Source organism: Mobula hypostoma, chromosome 18, assembly GCF_963921235.1.
Source record: "Mobula hypostoma chromosome 18, sMobHyp1.1, whole genome shotgun sequence".
NCBI lineage: Eukaryota > Metazoa > Chordata > Chondrichthyes > Myliobatiformes > Myliobatidae > Mobula > Mobula hypostoma.
In genome coordinates, this window is record NC_086114.1 from 36,357,645 (window position 1) to 36,380,755 (window position 23,111).

Here is a 23,111-nt window from a genome sequence, read left to right on the forward strand (position 1 = left end):
TGCTGGAAGGCTCGAGCCCATGAGGGAGCTGGCTCAGCTTGCAGCTCTTTCTGATCTTGTGCAGTGGCCCCTCCAGACGGTGACACAACCAGATAGAATGCTCTCCAATGGTACATTTGTAGAAATTTGACAGAGTTTTAGGTAACATATCAAGTTTCTGCATACTCCTAAATGAAATATAGCAGTTGTTGTGCCTTCTTTGTAATTGCATCAATATGTTGGATGTCAAGAGATGTTGACACCCAGGAACTCGAAACTGCTCACCCTTTCCACTTCTGACCCCTTGATGAGAACTGCTGTGTGTTCCCTCAACTTCCCCTTCCTAAAGTTCACAATCAATTCCTTGGTCTTACTGACGTTGAATGCAAAGTTGTTGTTTTGACACCGCTCAAGCAGCTGAATATCTTGCTCCTGTACGCCTCCTTGTCACCTTCTGAATTCTGCCGACAATAGTTGTAACATCGGTGGATTCATAGCTGCCATTTGAGCTGTGCCTAGCAACACTGTCGTGGCTGCAGACAGAGCAGAGCAGTGGGCTAAGCACACATCCTTGAATTGCGCCGGTGTTGATTGTCAGTGAGAAGACCTTACTTCAATTCCGACCTGATATGGTCTCCTGATGAAGGAGTGAAGGATCCAGGTGCAGAGGGAGGTACAGAGGTGCAGGATTTGGAGCTTGTTGATTAGTACTGAGGGTATGTTAGTGTTGAACGCTGAGCTGTAATCAAAAAACAACAGCCTGACACAGATATTGCTATTGTCCAGGTGATCCAAGGCTGAGTGGAGAGCCAGTGAGATTGCATCCACTCTGATGATGGGCACATCGCAGCAGGTCCAGGTCCTTGCTTAGGCAGAAGTTGATTCTGGCCATGACCAACATCTCAAAGCATTTCATCACAGTAGATGTGAGTGCAACCGGGCAATAGTCATTGAGGCAGTTCATCCTGTTCTTGCAGGATTGTCACCCTTTTGAAGCAGATGGGAATCCCCAACTGGATGTGGAAACCATAGAAAGGGTGCAGAGGAGATTTACAGGGATGTTGCCTGGATTGGGGAGCATGCCTTATGAAAACAGGTTGAGTGAACCCGGCCTTTTCTCCTTGGAGTGACGGAGGATGAGAGGTGACCTGATAGAGGCATATAAGATGATGAGAGGCATTGATCATGTGGATAGTCAGAGGCTTTTTCCCAGGGCTCAAATGGCTAGCACGAGAAGGCACAGTTTTAAGGTGCTTGGAAGTAGGCACAGAAGAGATATCAGGGGTAAGTTTTTTTACGCAGAGAGTGGTGAGTGTGTGGAACGGGCTGCCGGCGACGGTGGTGGAGGCAGATACGATATGGTCTTTTAAGAGACTCCTGGACAGGTATATGGAGCTCAGAAAAATAGAGGGCTATGGGTAACCCTAGGTAATTTCTCAGGTAAAGGCATGTTCGGCACAGCTTTGTGGGCCGAAGGGCCTGTATTGAGCTGTAGGTTTTCTATATTTCTAACTGCAGCAGTGAGAGACTGGAGATGTCCTTGAACACCCCCACCAGTTGATTGGCACAGGTTTTCAATGCTGACACCGACAGGACCTGACACCCTGTGAAGATTCACCCTCTTGAAAGATGTTCTGACATCGGCCTTCGAGACAGAGATCACAGGGTCACTGGACGCTGCAGGGATTCTCCCAGGTGTAGTTTTATTCTCCTTTTCAAAGTATGTATTAAAGGCATTTAACTCATCTAGGAGTGAAGCATTACAGGCTCTCAGGTGATGTTAGGTTTTACACTGTAGGAAGTAACAGCCTGTAAACCCTGCTACAGCTGATGCGCATCTGTTTCCATCACTAACTTCAATCAGCATTGGTTTTTTTGCTCTTAAAATAGCCTTTGTAGGCCGTACAGTAACTGGACTTCTTGGATTGTTCTGGATCACCGGTCCTGAATGCCACAGATCTAGCCCTCAGCAGACTACATATCTCCTGGTTCATTTATTGATGGTTTTTGGTTTGGGTATGTCCAGTATGTGCTTGAAGGCACATACTCATCCTCACAGGTCTTGATGAAGTTGGTAACAGCCGTGGTGTGTTCATTCAGATCTGAATTTGAATCCCTGAATATTGTCCAGTTCACTGACTCAAAGCATCCTATAAGCACTCCTCCACACCCTTGATAATATCTTCTTGGTCCTCACCATTGGTGCTGTGGTCTTTAGTCTCTGCCAATGTGCTGGGAGTAGAAGTACAGCCAGGTGATGGGACTTTCCAAAGAATGGGCATGGGATGGTATGGCAAGCATTCTTGATGGTGGTTAACAGTGGTCAATTTGTTGGCTCCTCTTGTTCTACTGGTGATATGTTGGTGGTAGATGTTCAGCGATTTCTTCAAGCTGGCTTGGTTGAAATCCCAAGCAATGATAGGGAAGGCATGAGGGTGTGCTGCTTCGTGGCTGCTCATCATGCTGCTCAGCTCCTCTGGTGCCTGCCTGACACTGGCCTGAGGTGGAATGTATACTGCTACCAGGACGATGGTGGAAAACTCCCATGGCAGATAAAATGGACGACACTTGAGCACTAGATGTTCCACAGCAGTTGAGAAGAATCAAGACCCATATTCAACATTTTAGAATTGCTTCTTCCCCTCAACCATCAGATTTCTGAATGGTCCATGAATCCACGAAGTCTACCTTGCTATCCCTCTTTTACACTATTTATAGAAGACCATAAGATGCAGGAGTAGAATTAGGCCATTTGGCCCATGCAGTCTGCAACACCATTTCATCATGGCTGATCCAATTTTCCTCTCAACCCCAATCTCCTGCCTCCTTCCCAAAACCCCTCATGCTCTGACCAATGAAGAATTTATCAATCTCTGCCTTAAATATACATAAAGATTTGGCCCCCACAGCTGCCTGTGGCAAAGAATTCCACAGATTCACCACTCTCTGGCTAAAGAAATTCCTTCTCATCTTCATTCCAAAAGGATACCCCTCTATTCTGAGGCTGTGTCCTCTGGTCTTAGACTCTCACATCACAGGAAAGATCCTCTCCACATCCACTCTATCAAAGCCTTTCACCATTCGATAGGTTTCAATGAGGTCACAACCTCATTCTTCTGAATTCCGGCAAACACAGGCCCAGAGTCATCAAACGCTCTTCATATGACAAGCCATTTAATCCAGGAATCATTTTCGTGAAACTCCTTTGAGCCCTGTCCAGCTTCAGCACATTCTTTTTAAGATAAGGGCCCAAAATTGCTCATAATACTCTAAGTGAGGTCCCACCAGTGCTTTATAAAGTCTCAACATTGCACCCTTCCTTTTATATTCTAGTCTCTTGAAATGAATTCTAACATTGCATTTGCTTTCTTCACCACAGACTCAACCTGCAAATTAACCTTTAGAAAATCCTGCACAAGGACTCCCAAGTCCCTTTGCACCCCAGATTTTTGTATTTTCTCTCCAATTAGAAAACAGTCAACTCTTTCATTTCTTCCACCAAAGCAAATGGCCATACACATCCTGACACTGTATTCCATCTGCCATTTCTTTGTCCATTCTACTAACTTAAGTCCTTCTGTAGCCTCTCTACTTCCTCAAAACTACCTTCCCTCTACTTATCTTCATATCGTCTGCAAACTTTGCAATAAAGCCATCAATTCCATTATCCAAATCATTGACGTATAATGTGAAAAGGATTGGTCCCAACACAGACCCCCTGCGGAACTCAACTGGTCACTGGAAGCCAACCAGAAAAGGCTCCCTTTGTTCCCACTCTTGGCCTCCTGCCAATCACTGCTTTATCCATGCTAGAATCTTTCCCGTAATACCATGGGCTCATTGTTTGTTAAGCAGCCTTACGTGTGGCACCTTGTCAAAGGCTTTCTGAAAATCCAAATACACATCAACCAACTCTCCTTTCTCTATCCTGCTTGTTATTTCTTCAAAGAATTCCAACAGATTCGTTAGGCAAGATTTTCTCTTGAGGAAACCGTGCCTGTTTTATCATGTGCCTCCAAGTACTCTGAGACTTCACCACTAATAATTGGCTCCCATATCTTCCCAGCTACATGGTCAGATGAACAAGCCGATAGTTTCATTTCTTCTGTCTCTCTCCCTTCGTGAAGAGTGGAATGATATTTGCAATTTTCCAGTTTTCCAGACCCATTCCAGAATTTAGTGATCCTTGAAAAATCGTTACTAATGCCTCCATAATCTCTTCAGCCACCTCTTTCAGAACTCTAGGGTGTACACCATCTTGTCCAGGTGACTTATCTACCTTCAGACTTTTCAGTTTCCCAAGAACCTTCTCTCTAGTTGGTAATTTCACACACTTCATGAGACACCTGAAACTTTCACAGTACTGCTAGTGTCTTCCACATTGAAGACCGACGCAACATACTTATTCAGTTTGTCCACCATTTCATTTTACCCCCCTCCCATTACTACCTCTCCAGTGTCGTTTTCCAGTGGTCTAATATCCACTCTTGCCTCACTTTTATATTTCATGCATCTGAAGACATTTTTGGTATCCTCTTTAATATTATTGGCTAGCTTACTTTCGTATCCCATCTTTACCTTCTTAATGTCTTTTTTAGTTGCCTTCTGTTGGTTTTTAAAAGCTTCCTAATCCTCTGAATTCCCACTAATTTTTGCTCTATTATGTGTCCTCTCTTTAACTTTTATGTTGGCTTTGACTTCTCTAGTAAGCCACGGTTGTGTCATTTTTTTCTTTGGAATACTTCCTTTTTGGGATGTATACATCCTGTGTCTTTCGAATGGCTTCCAGAAATTCCAGCCATTGCCGTTATCCCTGCCAGTGTTCTTTTCCAATCAATCCTGGCCAACTCCTCTCTCAGAACTGGAAGGACCGAAAAACCAAGTTCATATCTAAGAGAGCAGCAGGACATGGGAGAGTTGACTACGAGAAAAGTAATATCTCAGATAGGGTGAGGCCAGGTTTGCTCCAGGGCATTTGATGAGGAAGCGCACAGACAAAGAAATGTAATAATTGTGAAATGCAGGGTTGCAGAATACCTCTGGCAGGTCAGGCTATGCCAATGGACAGAGAAAAGCTGAGTAACATTACAGATCGTGACCTGACCCACTCTGGGTCAGAGAAACTGAGTTATCTGAATTTTAGAACTTGATGTCAAGTTCAGGAGACTGTAACATGACCATTCTAGGCCCCTCAGGATTCGGTTGCACCTCATTATAGTGGTGTGGGAGGTCACAGGCAGAGAAATCTGAGTGTAGAGATGGTAAATAAATGAAGTGAAGGGACAATGATCAGAGAGAATGGGAGATCAAGAGTTGTTCTTCTGCATACGACAGGTCTGATCAAGAGAATAATAACAGTGACATAGATGTTCTCCTTAAGTCTGGTGCTAGAGGCTTTTAAGCTTTAGTATCTTCTGCTCAATGGCAGAGGAGAGAAGACAGAATAGCCAAGGTCTTTGATTATGGTGGCTGCTTTCCTGAGGCAGGGGGAAGTGTCGACAGAGAGGAAAGGAAGTCTGGTTTGTGTGATATATTGGGTTGCATTCATAACTCTCTGCAATTTCTTCAAGAGATATAGTCAATAGTTCTGTTAAAACTGGTAGAAGAGGAATCTACAGTTCTGGAAAATAAAACATTACAAAGAAAGTCTCACTGCCCAGTATGATGGAGGAGGTGGAACAGGGAGAATGGAATGGAGTCCTTACAGGAGTCAAAAAGGAAGTAAGAATAGGAGCCAAAGCTATGGAAGTCTATCAACTTGTAATGGATATTTGTCACCAGCCTACCACCAAGATAGAGGCAGAGAGGGAAGGGAAGAGTGAAACTGGGAGCTGGCTAGAAATTAGCAGCAAAATTAATGACATTTTCAAGTTCTGCATTAGTGCAGGAAGCAGCATCAATACAGTCATTGATGTAACAGTAAAAGAATTGTGGAAGGGGACCAGAGAGGCACTGAAACAAAAACTGTTCCACATAATCCACAAAAAGACAAGCGTCGTTTGGGCCTTTGCAAATTCCCATAGCAACACCTTTGATCCGGAAAAAGTGAACAGAGCAGAAGGAAGGGTTGTTCAATGTGAGGACATTGTGACCTACACTGCTGTAGTAGCACATCTGTACTTTCATTCTCCAACCCTCTTGGAAAAAATATCCAGCAGACATTCACCTTGCTGATTATGTGCTGCATTACAATGCTCGCTTTCTGGGTTACATGCTCAAATCACCAGTGCTCCAGCTTAGTGCAGACTTTACTGTATTTAAACAATAATCTTTTCCATTATTCTTTCTCCAAAGTGCATATCTTCACTTTTCTCTATATTTTGCTCTATTTGACAACTTTCTGTGCACTCATTTCACCATCAATGCCTCTTTGTAAGCTCTTCGTCTTGGCCTCACAGCTTGCCTTCCCACTTTGCGTCTTTCCTAAATTTGTCTGCAGTATTTTCACTTCCTTATTCTAAATCATGATAGCACTGATCCCTATGAGTCTCCACTGGTTATACATTGCCAATCTGAAAATAACCCATTAATCTCAGTCTCTGCCTCCTGTTTGTTAGCTAATCCTCTATCCATTCTAATACATTTCTTGCAACATCACAAACACTTGTCTTGCAAAATAAACGTTTGTGTGGCATGTTGTTGGACAGAATTTGGAAATCCAAAGAGCTTAAAACTACTGGTTTTTCTCTCTCTACTGATTCTGTGGTGATGCTTCCTCAAGGAAATCTAATACTGTATATTTTTGAGGCATAGGTTCCCCTTCATGACTCCATGCTGAATTGCTTCATCAAATGTTCTGCTATTGTCTTCTGAATAACTGACTCTCAAATTTATTTAGGGACACATTTCAGCCCAACGAGCCCGCATCACCCAATTACGCCCTCGTGAGCCACTAACCCACTAACCCATAGGTATTTGGAATGTGGAAAGAGACCGGACACCTGAAGGAAATCCACCTGGTAATGGGGAGAATGTACAAACTCCTTACAGGGATGCTGTGTTTTTGGGCTATCATTTACTACCTTATATATTTACCTTTCAACTTAATGTTCTCTCTAATTTCCTCTTAACATCCCCTCTTACTTTCTTTCTTCATCAGGTTATATACTCACTGAGCATCATCTAACTCCTACTCTATTTGTCCAGCCCACTTTAGCCAGTTCTATATTCTTTCCTTTTTAATTCCCCTTATTGAAGTTTAACATAGTTGCTTCAAACTCAAGTTTTTCACTCTGTAACTGAATGCCAAATTATATCAAGCAATCTCTTCTTCCTAAAAGTGTCTATAAAAGGTATTCATCCCCCCTTGGAAGCTTTCATGTTTTATTGTTTTACAATATTGAATCACAGTGGCTTTACTTTGGCTTTTTTTGACATTGATCAATAGAAAAAGGCTTTTTTGTGTCAAAGTGAAAACAGATCTCCACAAAGTAGTCTAAATTAATTACAAATATAAAACACAAAATAACTGATTGAATAAGTATATACCTCCTTCAATATGACAGACCAAATCATCACTGGTGTAGCTGATTGGTCTTAGAAGTCACATAATAAGTTAAATGGAGATCACCTGCATGCAGTCAAGGTGTTTCAATTGATTGTAGTAAAAATACACCTGTAGCTGGATGGTCCAACTACTGGTGAGTCAGTATCCTGGCAAAAACTAAACCATGAAGGCAAAAAAAGAACACTCCATGCAACTCTGTGAAAAGGTTATTGAAAACTACAAGTCAAGAGATGGATTCAAGAAAATTTCCAAGTCACTGACTATCCTTTGGAGTACAGGCAATGATAAGTAAGTCAATCATCAAGAAATGGAAACAATATGGCACAGCTGTAAATCTGTCTAGAGCAGGCTGTCCTCAAAAATTGAATGACTGTACAAGAAGAGGATTAGTGAGGAAGGCCACCAAGAGACCTAAGACAACTCTGGAGGAGTTCCAAGCTTCAGTGCCTGAAATAGCAGAGACTGCATGTACAACAACAGTTGCCTGGGTGCCTCAGAGTTTGACTGAAGGCACATGGGTGACTCTGAAGGCAGTTGAAAGAAAGTTCTATGGTCTGATGAAACCAAAATTGAGCTTTTTGACCATCAGACTAGGCACTATTTCTGGTGTAAGCCAAACATAACACATCAGCAAAAACATGGTGGTGTCTGCTGTGGGGATGCTTCACTGCAGCAGGCCCTGGAAGGCTTGTGAAGGTAGAGGGTAAAATGAATACAGCAAAGTACAGGAAAATTCCAGAGGAAAATCTGATGCAGTCTGCAAGAGAACTACAACTTGGGTGAAGATTTATTTTCCAGTAAGACAATGACCCTAAGCATAAAGCCAAAGCTACATAGAATGACTTAAAACTAATGAAGTTAATGTCCTGGAGTGGCCAAGTCGGAGTCCAAACCTCAATCCAATTGAGAATTTGTGGCTCTACTTGAAAGGGCTGTTCACTCATGATCCTCACGCAATCTGACAGAGCTTGAGCAGTTTTGTAAAGAAGAATGGGGAGAAATTGCAGTGTCTAGATGTGCAAAGCTGATAGAGACCTATCAACACAAATTCAAGGCTGTAATTACTGCCAAAGGTGCATCTACTAAGTACTGACCTGAAGGGGAGGGGTTGGGTGAGTAATTATGCAAACAATTATTTTGTTTAATAATTGCAATAAATTTAGACCAATTTGTAGAAATTTTTCACTTTGATACAAGTCTTTTCTATCGATCAGTGTCAAAAAAGCCAGATTAAATCACTGATTCACTATTGTAAATCAATTAAACATAAAAATTTGTGGGAGGGGTGGTGAATTATTTTTTATAGGCACTGTATTTTACTTTGAGATCACTTATTACACATTATTAGCTCCAAGATTGTCTTTTATCTGTATAGCTACAAAATAATGCTCTAGAAAACTAATCCCAAATGCATTTTATGAATTAGTTATTGTGGCCAGGACAGGGTAAATGTTGAGTGGATATATATACTCATGGGAGAGTCCATAATTGGCTGCCATTATTTCAGAATAAGGGGAGACCCTTTTAAGAAGGGGATGTGGAATTTTTTTTCTCTCTGAGGAATCTTTAGAATTCTTCCAAAGAGGGTCAGACTCCTGAATATGCAAGTCTGGGGTAGTTTTCTAATCAGTAAATAAATCAAGTTACGGAAAAAGTACAGGAAAATGGCTTTGAGGAATGTCAGATTAACCTTGATCTTACTAAGAGTCAGAGCAGCCATTGGAGCTGAACGGTCTACTCTTGTGTGCACCTCTTATTAGATCATGATAATTAGTCAACCATGATTAATATACTTGTCCTTTTACATACCTTGATTATACTTCATTTATACCCTTCCAACAACCAGGATTTTATTGGGATCCTGTACCCATTTCTGTGCCTTTTTTATTTTTTTAAATCTCCATCCAAATGGACTCCACATTTTCTAAACTGAGGGAGTCTCTCATTACTGCAATAATTCATCTCTTAGCAGAGCTATCTAACCATCTTTTCTTTCTATCTGTTCCTAAAGATTATATATCCTTGAGCATTGAGTTCCCAGCTTTGAACTCCCTTAGTAGCTATCATATCATACTTGTTTATTTACATTTCTGCTGTTGGCTCTTGATATTTGTGTCAGATGCTACATGAATTTGGGTACAGAGCTGTTAATTTTCCCTTGTTTTTATAACCGCCCTTCATACGGACTTCAATTTTAATAAAAGATATTTCGTGGAAAGGACCCACCCTTTTTTTCATAGATTGCTCTCCGTCCATGTCACCAAGAGTGATTTGCATTGCAAAGGTACTTGATGGGAGAGTGACAATCAACTAGAGAAGCAGCTCAGGTTGCATGCCTGTGTGTGAGAGGAAGTGTTGTCGGGCAGATAGGTGTTTGTTATCCCCCTTCTCTCTCCATGCTGCTCTTTGCTCTCCTCCACCTCTGTCACTCATTCCTCAATCTCCTTCCATATTTGACACAGCCACCCAATCTTCCCTCTCACTCTACTGTGCTCCCTCTGCCAATAAACTTCCAGCAATGTCTGGCTGCAGTTCTTTCCTCACCAACAGCTCCCCATTAGTCTTCCATCGCCCACCCTCTCTCTCTCTCTTTTATAACTCTGAATTCACCGTTAGCTCCACCTTGTTTGCTTGCTCCAAGAAACTCCTAACATTCTCTCCAGCTTTTATCCTATCATCAATCCAACTTTTAACCCCCCCTGCCCACAACAAAATTTCTTTCCTCCCTTCACTTCTCTTTTTGAGGGACTCTGCTCTCTCCCCCCCCCCCCCCCGGAGGCCAAATAGGAGCAGAAATAGGAACCCTCATCTGAAATGTTGGTCAGCAAAGCAGGTAACACAAGTGTAAAATGCTCCCATCATCAATGCAACAGGTGGAAGGGGTAGGATCTAAGGATTGCCATGTGTTGATGGAGACCAAGGATTGGACCTGACATTAGTTGGGCCAGAGGTTCATGAGCATCCATGTTTGGGATGGGGGGGTGGAGTTGGGGGTGGCGATGGCAATAAGGACCAGGCTTACTGTTGGCAGATTACTTGGACCAGTAACACGGGGCACAACTCTAGTGGGTGATCTGAGTCTGTTTCTCACTGCTGTCTGTAAGGATTGTATATTCTGTCCATGACAATGTGGTTTTCTCTTATATCCTGAAGGTATACAGGCTCGGGTTAGTGAGCTGTGGGCATGCTATGTTGGCACTGGAAAGCATAACAATGCTTGCTGGCTGTCCCCAGCACATTCTCGCATTGTGTCGTTTGTTGATGCAAACAATGTATTTCACTGTTATGTTTCAATATGTATATGACTAATAAAGCTAATTTTTCTTTTTTAAAAAAAAAAGTAACCCCAACAGGGGTTATGATCCAGTGTTCTTTAGATTTACTGATAGAAAATGCCAGTGAATAAGTCACAACATTTGAACCCCCCCCTGCCCCCCCCAAGATGTTCTGAGGAAACTGATTATTATTTGATAAGGTGTCATTAAAATAGTCTTGCCAAGAATAGATTAACAGGTGCACCAGCAGTGTGGACAATAAGTTGGCTTAGTAACAGAAGAAAGAGTACCACCACCTCCAACGGGATCCCACCACTAAGCACATCTTTCCCTCCCCCCTCTCTCTGCTTTCCTCAGGGATCGCGAACTACGCGACTCCCTTGTCCATTTGTCCCCCCCATCCCTCCCCACTGATCTTCCTCCTGGCACTTATCCTTGTAAGCAGAACAAGTGCTACACATGCCTTTACACTTCCTCCCTTACCACCATTCAGGGCCCCAGACAGTCCTTCCAGGTGAGGCGACACTTCACCTGTGAGTCGGCTGGGATGATATACTGCGTCCGGTGCTCCCGATGTGGCCTTCTATATATTGGCGAGACCCGACGCAGACTGGGAGATCGTTTTGCTGAACACCTACGCTCTATCCGCCAGAGAAAGCAGGATCTCCCAGTGGCCACACATTTTAATTCCACATCCCATTTCCATTCTGATATGTCTATCCCCGGCCTCCTCTACTGTAAAGATGAAGCCACACTCAGGTTGGAGGAACAACACCTTATATTCCGCCTGGGTAGCCTCCAACCTGATGGCATGAACATTGACTTCGCTAACTTCTGCTAATGCCCCACCTCCCCCTTGTACCCCATCTGTTATTTATTTATATATTCCCTCCCCCTCCCCCTCCCCCTCCCAAATCTCTTACTAGCTCTTCCTTCAGTTAGGCCTGATGAAGGGTCTCGGCCCGAAACGTCAACTGTACCGCTTCCTAGAGATGCTGCCTGGCCTGCTGTGTTCACCAGCAACTTTGATGTGTGTTGCTTGAATTTCCAGCATCTGCAGAATTCCTTGTGTAAGAGTTGTGGTGACTGGGCAGTAGTAAGGGATTCAGAGTGTGGTGTTCCTCAGAAACTGGTGCCGTGGATACAACTTTCCCCATTTCTGTATTGATTTGGGTATACAGGGGTCAATTTCAAAACTCAGTAGTGAACAGTGGGAGGACCGGTGGGAGACTCCATGCTGTAGGAATGAGAAACATCTGACAGATTGAATTTATCACATAGAATGTCAGTGGTAACATTTTAATTGAAAGATCAAAATAGTTCATTAGATCAGAGGTTCAATTCTAAAGTGGGCACAAGAACTGAGAGAAGTGATATCTGTGTACACTGAGCAGCATAGATGTTTAAGAAAGTGGTAATAAATCAATAGAAATTCAAGCTTCATTAATAGAGACACTGAGTACAACAATGTGTGACGTACACTGAAGGTCGGGACTTTTATACTCAAATGTCTTTATTAATACAGATATCACATCTCCTCTAACTTCTAATGAAATAAGGCAGCTGTTGGGCCACCTTTGTACTTGCATCAATATGTTGGGCCCAGGATAGATCTTTCGAGATGCTGACACCCAGGAACTTGAAACTGTTCACCCTTTCCTCTGCTTATCCCTTGGTACAGACGTGTGTGTGTTCCCTCAACTTCCCCAATCAATTCCTTGCTCTTACTGATGTTGACTGTAAGGTTGTTATTGTGACATCACTCAATCAGCTGATCTATCTTTTCACTCCTATGTGTGTCCTCGTCACCATCTGAAATTCTGCCAACGACAGTTGTTTCATCAGCAGATTTATAGATGGCGTTTCATCTGTGCCAAGCCACAGTAATGTGTGCAGAGAGAGTAGAGCCGTGGGCTAGGCACACATCCTTGAGGTGCACCAGTGTTGATGGCCAACGAGGATGAAATGTTATTTCTGATCCTCACTGACTGTGCAGGGAGAAGAGATTTTGTTTGGCGTTGTGTTCAGTGAAACATCAAAGGTCTGTTCTTGTGCTCTACTGTAAAGTTCTGTGACCCAGCTATAAGGTGATTGGCATAAGAACACCATAAATAATGAGGAAATCTCTATTTTTAAAAGTGGAAAGAGTGATTAGCAATTCAATTTGATTAGCATTGCCTGACAGCAAAGTAGGAGCAGATCCAATCATGCATTTCAAAAGGGAACTGGTCAGAACTTGGGGAAAAAAATGCAGGCAAACAAGAAAGTAAGGGCCCCAGACAGTCTGGTGGAATTTCACTGCACGTGGCTTGGATAATTAAAACTGTAATTGTTGCTTTCTGCCATTGAGTCAATTTTAAATCCAATCTAGTATTTATTCTTGGATCCTTGAAGCTTTTACTTATCTAATTAATTTCCACACAGGATATGGCCAAATCACTTGCTAAAATCCATTATCAACTACATCAAATAAACTGCTACCCATGCACTTTTTGTTAACTTGTGAATAAATTAAATTTACCTAGTCAGCCATGGTCATCCCTTAGCAATCTAGTGTAGCTCCTCAGCTGGAAACTGTGCCTTTCTAAATGACGATTTACACTAGTCTTAAAATTTGTCTCAATAATTTCTCTGTCAACATTTTAGGCTGGCTGATTACAAATTTGGTCTATCACTGTTTCTTTTTAAATAAAACTTCCTGTGTTCCAATACCATGTCTAAAGTCAATGAGAATTTGAAAATGCTAGTTAGCATTTTCATTGGAACCAAATGTAGCTTTGAGAGCTGCCCAGACAAAGGTCTGATAGGTCTCCACTGTTGCCATTTTACGATTTATTCTGGGACGTTACTGGTAAATGCTCTACCATTAATACCCTGAGGGCTACCATTGATCCAAAAAAGCCATACAAATAGAATGGATACAACAGCAAACCAGAAGCAGAGCATTTAAAAATAGGTGACACACCACCAGACTCCTTAAACCCACCGAGGACACAGAAGCAAAACACACAAGCAAAATACTGAGGATTATGGAATTCTGAAATACAAACAGAAGAAACTGTTCATTAGATTTAATCACCAGTGTGGTGTCAACTGTTTCTCTCACCACATTGCTGTTGGTCTAGTATTTCCAGCATTTTATGACTTTAATTTTTCAGTCAGCTGCAAGATTCAAGCAGGCATGTAGAGGCAGTGTTTCAAGCTGGTCATTCTCCCCTCCAAAGTTTCAATCATTTAAAGTAAATTACCTCTAAGTGCTTGCTATCTGAAGATATCCCTTAATATGCACCCTCTCAAAACTGTAAAGCCTTACATGTTCAATGAGATCACCTTTTACTCTGCAATAGTTCGGAAAATATAGGCCAATGGTACTTAGACTATACTCAGTCCTCTTGGCTCACGAAGCAATCTTGCAAATCCCTTTTGTTACAATCAAGACTTTATTTAGAGAAGACGGTCAAAACTACACAGAGTAATTCTCACCAAAACCCAAATGCTTTTAAACAAAACTTACTAGAACCTCTTTGCAATAGTTAGCATGTAATTTTACTTCCTGTGTTGGATATTTAATATGGGAAAAGCAAAGAGAAAAAAAATTGAAGGATCTAAAACTGGATAAATCATCTGGCAGTGATAAATTACACCAAAAACCCTGAAAAGGAACAATTGAGGAAATGGTGGTAGTTCTGCTAACAAATGCAACAAGTTGAATTCAGAGGCTGTGGACACCATTGGCAGTGCCAGAATTTATTGTTCATTCCTAATTGCCCATGAATGGAGGAAGCAGTTAGGACTGCTTTTCCCAGGCTGCCCACGAGGCAAGGGAAGAGATTGCTGAGCCTCTGGCTAGGATCTTTATGTCCTCGTTGTCCACGGGAATGGTGCCGGAGGATTGGAGGGAGGCGAATGTTGTCCCTTGTTCAAAAAAGGTAGTAGGGATAGTCCGGGTAATTATAGACCAGTGAGCCTTACGTCTGTGGTGGGAAAGCTGTTGGAAAAGATTCTTAGAGATAGGATTTATGGGCATTTAGAGAATCATGGTCTGATCAGGGACAGTCAGCATAGCTTTATGAAGGGCAGATCGTGTCTAACAAGCCTGATAAGAGTTCTTTGAGGAGGTGACCGGGCATATAGATGAGAGTAGTGCAGTGGATGTGATCTATATGGATTTTAGTAAGGCATTTGACAAGGTTCCACACGGTAGGCTTATTCAGAAAGCCAGAAGGCATAGGATCCAGGGAAGTTTGGCTAGGTGGATTCAGAATTGGCTTGCCTGCAGAAGGCAGAGGGTGGTGGTGGAGGGAGTACATTCAGATTGGAGGGTTGTGACTAGTGGTGTCCCACAAGGATCTGTTCTGGGACCTCTACTTTTCGTGATTTTTATTAACGACCTGGATGTTGGGGTAGAAGGGTTGGCAAGTTTACAGATGACACAAAGGTTGGTGGTGTTGTAGATAGTGTAGAGGATTGTCAAAGATTGCAGAGAGACATTAGTAGGATGCAGAAGTGGCAGATGGAGTTCAACCTGGAGAAGTGTGAGGTGGTACACTTTGGAAGGACAAACTCCAAGGCAGAGTACAAAGTAAATGGTAGGATACTTGGTAGTGTGGAGGAGCAGAGGGATCTGGGGGTACATGTCCACAGATCCCTGAAAGTTGTCTCACAGGTGGATAGGGTAGTTAAGAAAGCTTATGGGGTGTTAGCTTCCATAAGTCGAGGGATAGAGTTTAAGAGTCACGATGTAATGATGCCGCTCTATAAAACTCTGGTTAGGCCACACTTGGAGTACTGTGTCCAGTTCTTGTCGCCTCACTATAGGAAGGATGTGGAAGCATTGGAAAGGGTACAGAGGAGATTTACCGGAATGCTGCCTGGTTTAGAGAGTATGCATTATGATCAGAGATTAAGGGAGCCAGGGCTTTACTCTTTGGAGAGAAGGAGGATGAGAGGAGACATGATAGAGGTGTACAAGATAATAAGAGGAATAGATAAGAGTGGATAGCCAGCGCCTCTTCCCCAGGGCACCACTGCTCAATACAAGAGGACGTGGCTTTAAGGTAAGGGGTGGGAAGTTCAAGGGGGATATTAGAGGAAGGTTTTTTACTCAGAGAGTGGTTGGTGCGTGGAATGCACTGCCTGAGTCAGTGGTGGAGGCAGATACACTAGTGAAGTTTAAGAGACTACTGGACAGGTATATGGAGGAATTTAAGTTGGGGGCTTATATGGGAGGCAGGGTTTGAGGGTCGGCACAACATTGTGGACCAAAGGGCCTGTACTGTGCTGTACTATTCTATGTTCTATGTAGAATTTCTTCCAATAATGAACATCAGTGAACCAGAAAGGTGTCTAAGCAGCAATCCAGTCATTTCATGGTTATTGTTACTGTTAATTTTTAAAGAAAATTAATTTGAACTTAAATTCCTCAGATGCCATGGCTGCTTTCCAGTCTGTGACTCTGGAAAGAACAATGTACTCCATAGCAAGAAAAATGAAATGAATAACAATTGTGCAGTGACACTAACTCATGAAAACACTGCAATAGTTGCACTCAATCATTATGAATAAGAAACAGCCAAGTTTTGACGCTGAAGGTGACGTTAAGTGAAGAGTTTCTAAAGGGCATCTGTTCAATGCAACTGATTATGGAGCTGCACAGCACAGAAACAGACCCTGCAGCCCACTACATTAATGCTGACCATCTATACAGATCCCTCCTGCCTACATTAATTCCATATCCCTCTGCGCCCTGCTCATTCAAGTGCCTGTTCAGATGCCTCTTAAATGCTGTTACTGTTCCTGCCTCCATCTCCTCCTCCTCTAGCCCCTCATTCCGGGTATCAACAGAAGGTTTTATCCACCTGGTCCCCTTTACACCTCCTCATTCTCACCTTAATCCTAAGAAAGGATGTGCTGGCATTGGAGAGAATCCAGGGGAGGTTCACAAGAATTATCCCAGGAATGAACGGGCTAACGTATGAAGAGCCTTTGTAGGCTCTGGGCCTGTACTTACTGGAGTTCAGAAGAATGGGGGGAGGGGATCTCATTGAAATGTATTGAACATTGAAAGAGTGGATGTAGAGAGAATGTTTCCAATAGTGGGAGAGTCTAGGACAAGAGGGCATACCTCAGAATACAAGGACACCCCTTTACAGCAGAGATGAGGAGGAATTTCTTTATCTAGAGGGTGGGAAATCTGAGGAATTTATTGCCACAAGTGACTGTGGAGGCTAAGTCATTGGGTATATTTAAAGCAGAGGCTGATAGGTTCTTGATTAGAAAAAGGCTTCAGAGGTTACAAGAAACAGAGAAAAGAAGGGGATTGAGCAGGAAAATAAATCAGCCATGATCAAACAGACTTGATGGGCTGAATGGCCTTATTTGCTCTTACGTCTTATGGTATTCTGGTTTTAGGCACCACTACCATAGGAAACAGAGACTGACTATCTATCCCTCTCATAATCTTATCTATCTCTATCAGGTCACCTCTCAGCCTCCTTCCAGGGAAACAGACCCTGCCAATTTAACAGAAGCCCTCCAATCAAAAAGCAATATCCTTGTGAATATTTGCTGCGTCCTTTCTTGATTAATTACATTCTTCGTATTGTGTGGTGAGCAAAACTGCACACTATACTTGAAGTGTGGTCTAACCACTGTTTTGTACAACTGTAACATGATGTCCCAACTCTAATACTGAATGCCTTGAATGATGAAGGCAAGTGTGCCATTACCTCCCTCATCACCCACTCCACTAACTGTATTCCCGTTTTTAGGGAACCATATACTCACATCCTATTCAACAACAGACATTTACTCTCTTTGTCTTGCCCAGGTTTAACTTTCCAAAATGCATCACTTTGCTTTTATTTTATTTGGTATTATTTATTAAAGACACAGATGGTAACATGCCATTTGAACTCAACAAACCTGCACCACCCAATTACACCCACGTGGCCAATTAACTTATTAACCTGTACATCATTGGAATGTGGGAGGAAATCAGAGCACATGGAGGAAACCCATGTGATCATTGGCAGAACACACAAACTCCTTATAACAGTGGAGGGAATTGAACCCAGGTCACTGTCACTGTAATAACGTTGCACTAACTGCTACACTACTATGCTGCCTCTCGAGACAAATTTCATTTGTCTTTTCCTTCCCATATTCTCAACTGATCTGTATCTTGCTGTAATCTTAGACAACCTTCTTCACTGTCCACTATACCACTAATTTTGGTGTTATCTGCAAACTTACTAATCATGCTACCTACAATTTCATCAACAATGGAGGACCCAGCACTGAACCCTGTGGCGCACCACTGGGCAAAAGTCCCATTCTGGAACACAACACCCCCCCCCCCACCCCCACCACCAATCCCTGTCTTCTACCACCAGGTCAATTTTGTATCCAGTTGGCTAGCTTACCCTGGATCTCATGTGATCAAACCTTCTGGACCAGCCTACCATGCAGGACTTTGTCAAATGCCTTGCTAAAGTCCAAGTAGAAAACTTTGACCCTGCTGCCCTTCTCAATCTTCTTGGTCACTACGTCAAAAAGCTCAGTCAAATTCATGAGACCTGACATCCACACACAAAGCCATGCTATCTTTTATCTGATGTTTGCCTTTTCAAATTCAAATAAATCTTGTCCCTCAGAATCCCTTTCAAAAACTTTCCCACCACTGATAAACGGCTCACCAGCTGTGGTTTCCTGGCTTATCCCTGCTGCTCTTCTTAACTAAAGGCAAAACATTAGCTCCCTCCCGACTTTTGGTGTCTCTGCTGTGGCTAATAATGCTACAAAAATCTCTGCTGAGGCTCCAGCAATCCCTTCCCCATAACATCAAAGGATACACCTGGTCAGACCCTCGGGATTCATCCACCTCATTTGAGTTTCAAGATCTCCAAAACTTACTCATTTTTGGTCTCTTTTTGCATTACTTATTTATATTATTATTTCTTACTGTAACTTACATTTTAAAAAAAAATTGTTGCACTGTTCTGCTGCTACAAAACAAGAAATATCGCAATATGTGTCAGTAATAGTGAACCTGATAATGATTCTGATATCTGTCTCCTGTCTAGTACTCTATTCTCATTGGATGACCATGCCTCTGCTTTTCCCTGAAGAAATTTCTTCTGTTATTTCTGGCCACTAAATTTTGAAGGGGACTTGTTAGAACCATCTGAGGGTGTGGTGGTTGGGTTTGTGTCAGTCTACTTATGGTTGTGAGGCATTCTGCCCCGTCATTCAGGAGAAATATGTCAGACTCTCAAAATAAGATCATACATTAAAGGAGCAGAATCAGGCTATTTGGCCCATCGAATCTTCTCCGCCATTTCATCATTGCTGATCCAATTTTCCTCTCCCTAAAGAGAAACATGTGCAGTGGTAACAGTGCTGTTCTTTCCTTCAGGATCTTATTGCTTGAAAATTCCAAGAACCTACACAATTCCACTATCTGCAGCCCAAAAGCAAGTGGTCTGCATCTTATGTGAAACATCAACTAAAGCTATTGCTACTTTTGCAAACCCGAAGGTCACTGACTCTGCTGGATACAATGAAGGTGGATTTGTTCTGGTCAAGGCAACGTTTGCTCTCAATTCAGATCTCCCTGTACCAAGGCTTGAACTCAGTGGTGCTGTTCTAGCAGTGGAGATGGCAGACGTAAATAACTGAAGAGTTGGACACACAGCGAGATTGTGCTCCATTATATATTTAATGAAAGAAGGGGATTCTATGCTTATAAGACCATAAGATACAGAAGCAGAATTAGGCCATTTGCCCATCATGGCTGATCCAATTTTCCTCTAGCCCCAATCTCCTGCCTTCTCTCCATATCCCTTCTTGCCCTGACCAATCAAGAAAATAAACTAGTAATGCAAAAAGAGACCAGAAAGTGAGGTAGTGTACATGGGTTCTTGAACCCCTCAGAAATCTGATGGTAGAGGGGAAGCTGTTCCTAAAATGCTGAGTGTGTGTACCTCCTTCCTGCCGGTACCAATGAGAAGAGGGCATGTCCTGGATGTGAGGGGTTCCACCTTCTTGAGGCATCATCTTTTGAAAATGACTTGGACGATGAAGAGGCTAGATGGTGATGATGATGGAACGGGTTTAGTTTACAACTGTCTGCAGCCTTTTCTAATCCTGTGCATTGGTACCTCCATACCAATGGTGATGCAGCCAGTCAGAATGCTCTCTATGGTACATTTATAGAAATTTGCTAGTCTTTGGTGATATACCAAATATCATCAAACTCCTAATGAAATACAGACACTAGTGTACTTTCTCTATAATTGCATCAATATATTGGGCCCAGGATAGTCCTTCAGAGTTGCTGACACCAGGAACTTGAAGCTGCTCACCCTTTCCAATGCCAACCCCTGGATGAGGATCGATGTGTGTTCCCTAGACTTCCTCCGCCTGAAGTCCACAATCAATTCCTTGGTCTTACTAATGCTATTGTTGTTGTTGTTGAGGTACCACTCAACCAGCTGATCTACTTCACTCCTGTATGCCTCCTCGTTACCATCTGAGATTCTGCTGACAATAGTTATGTCATTGGTGAATCTATGAGTGGCCTTCGAGCTGTGCGTAGCAACACAGTCATGAGTGTAGAAGGAGTAGAGCAATGGGTAAACATCCTTGGGGTGTGCCTCTGTTAGTGACGGGGAGATGGCACTGACTATGGTCTCCCAATGAGGAAGTCAAGGATCCACTTGCAGAAGGGGATACAGAGGCCAGGTTTTGAAGGTTGCTGATTAGTACTGAGGGGTTGAATGCTGAGCTGTGATCAATGAGTAGCTGCCCATTACCAGATATCTGGCAAAAGAGATACAAGCTACAACATTCTCCAGCAGATTACACAAGGAGGCAGCAAGGCCTACATCGGCTCTCCTCACACCAGGTATAATTACAAGAGATTCTGCAGATGTCTGAAATCATGAGAAACACAGACAAGAGGCACTCAGCAGGCCAGGTAGCGACTATGGAAGTGAATAAACAGTCAATGATTATTCCCTCCACAGAAGTTGCCTGACTTGTTGAGTTCCTCACACCAAGAAGCCCTCACTCACATTTTGTGAACTTTGAGTATACATAAAACATAGGAGTAGAATTAGGCCATTCAGCCCATCGAGTCTGCTCCACATTCCATCATGGCTGATCCCAGATCCCACTCAACCGCATACACCTGCCTTCTCACCATATCCTTTGATGCCCTGACCGATCAGAAAACAATCTACTTCCGCCTTAAACATACTCATGGACTTGGCCTCCGCTGTAGTTTGTGGCAGAGCATTCCACAGATTCACTACTCTCTGGCTAAAAAAAAATTCCTCCTTACCTCTGTTCTAAAAGGTCACCCCTCAATTTTGAGGCTATGCCCTCTAGTTCTGGATACCGCCACCACAGGAATCATCTTCTCCACATCCACCCTATCTAGTCCTTTCACCATTTGGTAGGTTTCAATGAGATCCACGACCCTGCACAACTCTCAAAGTCTTGTCTCAAGACCCCTGCGGTCTTCATCTGCTAAGATACATCACATTTGTAAAAAAAAGCAGATCCTTTGATTACTATCCATGTTACTTCTGCATCTTGCAATCAGAAGCAGGTTTAATATAACTGGCATAAATTGTGAATTTGTTGTTTTAAAGCAGCAATTTTTGATTTAAGTATTTTATTGAATATAATATAAATTGTATTTAATATAAATGAAATAAGTAGTGCAAAAGAGAGCAAAAAAAAGGTGAGGCAAAACTAGAAGAGGCATTTCCAGACATCCCACCCTGCAAAAACTTCAGGGAGGTAGCAACCCCCCACCCACCTCCAAGGGTGTATGTAATACTTTGTTCAGTGATTTTGCTTAATCTGTAAACCAAGTTGGGTATATGCAGAAAATGTGACATTATCATGTTTATTCTATTACAACTTTAAGCAAGTCTACAGGGAGTTTGGCCTCATCAAGTAGGACATCAATAGAGTAGCTCCTTGGCAGCTAGCCAGCTAGTTTAAATAACGTTAGCTATGCTAATGAATGAATGACACCTGTTAAACTCACCTCAACATGTCGTTTACATTTTAACCCACCATAGGCAATAGAAAATTCACTGTTGCAAACAGTGCAGCGAGCAACACTGTCATTATTTTTGAGGTCGACTGTAAAGCCCGCTCACAGAGAAAATTGATAGGTTTACTTAGCACAAAGAGAGATCAATCAGGATGTTCCCTCTCCCTCTCCCTCTCAAAAAATCGATTTCCGGGATATTGTATATAATTTCCGGGCATCAGGGAGCTGCTATCAATATGCGGGAGACTCCCGGAACTTCCAGGAGAGGTGGGATGTCTGCATTTAGGTACATTGCTAAGATTCACAGAGGGCATGCATTGCCTTATAGTCTCCTCCCTGACACCTTCCTGTTACAAATATCCTTTGCACAAGAAAGCTAATTTCTGTTTGCATTTTTTTCCAGAAACCAGTGCAGGTTCCTCTACCTCACTAGAAGAACTCTGCCACCCTCATTCCAGTTTTTTTCCTCACATACAGTTGCTCCTTGCTACCATTGCCGAGCACCCAAAGCAATCCTGGTTGTATTTTGCGCTAACCTTTCCAGAGGTCAGAACTGGGAGGAAACATGTCCCCAGTGTTGAAAATTCCACTTACTCCTAATTTTTATCAGAATAAAGCAGCTTTACACATGGAAGCTTGCCAGCATTGTTCTGGCATCAATGAATTTCTATGTTTCTGCTTAAGAGCTTTTAAAGCAGCATCAGGAAGGTCCTAGCACTGAGGATAAAAAAAAGCTGACGGGTTTCTAGGAACTGGTTTTTGAGTCTCTTGCAGTTCAGCTTTGTTACAATACAAGACTCCCAATAATTTATTTTCATATTTTTCAACTTACTTTTCCTATGTGGCATTAGCAATGCCAGAATTGGTCAGTGGATTGTGATATGAAACTGACTGATGGAGGACTAAGGCCAGCAAATTTGTCAAAGGCCAAAAGAGAATCACTACCGAGCCCAACTTCATTTCTGACTGGCACCTGCCAGTGAACATCTTCCATCAATAACATAGGGCAGCCACGTGGAATGTTAAAACCACTCAGTTTGCATTTCCCTAACATATTGGGGATGGGAAATAACTGTTGGCCTTGTGATGACATCCAATTCTCAAAAAAAAAATTCACAATGAATAGCAATTCATTTCCTGGATCAGCTAGCATAGTACAGATCAGGCAATACATTTACTTTAGAATTATTTTTACCTTAAACATAAAATAGTTACCCTCCAAGTCAATACTGAAGCTTCCACATCATACAAGACAAACTTTATTTTATAGATCAACTAA

General features: G+C 42.5%; 1 protein-coding gene across 8 annotated transcripts in view; it reads right to left on the minus strand.

Moving 5' to 3' along the window:
- shld2 (shieldin complex subunit 2) overlaps window positions 1-23,111 on the minus strand; it is a 115,942-nt gene that overhangs the window by 36,590 nt on the left and 56,241 nt on the right. The gene's annotated exons all lie outside the window — the stretch shown is intronic.